The sequence below is a fragment of the Myotis brandtii genome, unplaced genomic scaffold (assembly GCF_000412655.1).
Source record: "Myotis brandtii unplaced genomic scaffold, ASM41265v1 scaffold1774, whole genome shotgun sequence".
Lineage (NCBI taxonomy): Eukaryota > Metazoa > Chordata > Mammalia > Chiroptera > Vespertilionidae > Myotis > Myotis brandtii.
The window spans coordinates 714,367-715,830 of NW_005356575.1; positions in this window are offsets into that span (position 1 = coordinate 714,367).

Consider the following 1,464-nt stretch of genomic DNA (forward strand, 5'->3'; position numbering starts at 1 on the left):
CCATGCCTTATGGCGCCTGCCTCCTAAATGTTTCTTCCATGAGCTCCTTTCTCTCCCGCCCTGTGGCCCAGGCCCTGGTCTTGTCTGGCTGCCCCTCCCAACTCTTCTGCGGTCTTTGCCCCCCACCCACCGTGGTGGGTAGAACCTGCCATGGCTCCCCAGCCTCCTGGGACACCCCTTCCTTGTGGAACTTCCTGCTCCAGTTCTTCTGTCTCACGTGCACTCCCTCCACTCAGCCTGTCCCCTGCTTCCCTCTACTGTTTCCTCACCTGCCTAACAACTCCTCCTCCTCCAGGCAGCCCTCCTGGGTTCTCAGGCTGGGCCAAGTGTTCCCTGGGATCCCATCCCAACCCTGACCCCCTGGGTCGGTCTCCCCGACTGGACTGTGAGTCCTGGGAGGGCAGGACCAGGGGTGCTGTGGTCACCACTGTGTCCCCCGCACTGCCCAGCCCAGCCCAGCCCAGGGTTGGGCACAGGGAGTGTTTGTGGAACCGGACACCAGGTGTGGATGACTCACAGAGACCAGAGTCTCCAGGGAGGCCCTGGTTTCTGGTGAATTGGCTGAGGAGCATGACAAGGACTTGGCTCCAAGAGGCTAAGGCGGAACCCGGCTCTTGTCCAGACTCCGCCATGTCCCTGCCGCCCACAGCATCACCCGGACCCTTCTCTGCTGTCTGCTCCAGCCCCTCCTCCCTGGCCCCTCCTCCCTGGTCCCTCCGCTGGTCCTCCTGGGCACCACAGGAGCCCAAATGCTCGGTCCAGTAGCTGCAGTTTGTGGAGCACCGGTGCCAGGCCTGACAGTGCTCCTGGGCACGACAGGAGCCCAAATGCTGCAGTTTGTGGAGCACCGGTGCCAGGCCTGACAGTGGAGCAGGCAGCGCTGGGCAGGGCCTGTTGTCTCTCTGTAGAGTGGGTGGTGGGTGACCGTGACATTGGCCTCCCTGGGTGTCTTCTGAGGGTGGAGGAGAGCGGCGCATGGAGGGCCCGCGTGTGTGGACACTGTTCAATCACCACGCAGCTCACATGTGCTGAGACCTGCACTGTGCTGGGCTCCCTGCTAGGCGCTGGGCTGCAGCCATGAATAAGACAGACCCCAGTCCCTGCGCCGTGGAGCTGGGGGAGCCGGAGTGGCCGTGGCTGGTTCAGGGAGGGCAGCGAGAAGGCGTCACAGGAGGTGACATTGGAGTAGAGACCCGTCGAGCAAACTCAAAAAGAGTCTAGAGCCCTAGCCGGTTTAGCTCAGTGGAGAGAGCGTCGGCCCTCGGACTGAAGGGTTCCAGGTTCGATTCCGGTCAAGGGCACATGCCCAGGTTGCGGGATCCATCCCTAGTAGAGGGTGTGCAGCAGGCAGCCGATCAATGATTCCCTCTCATCATTGATGTTTCTCTCTCTCTCTCCCTCTCCCTTCCTCTCTGAAATCAATAAAAATATATTTTAAAAAAAGAAGAAGAGTGAGGCTTTACT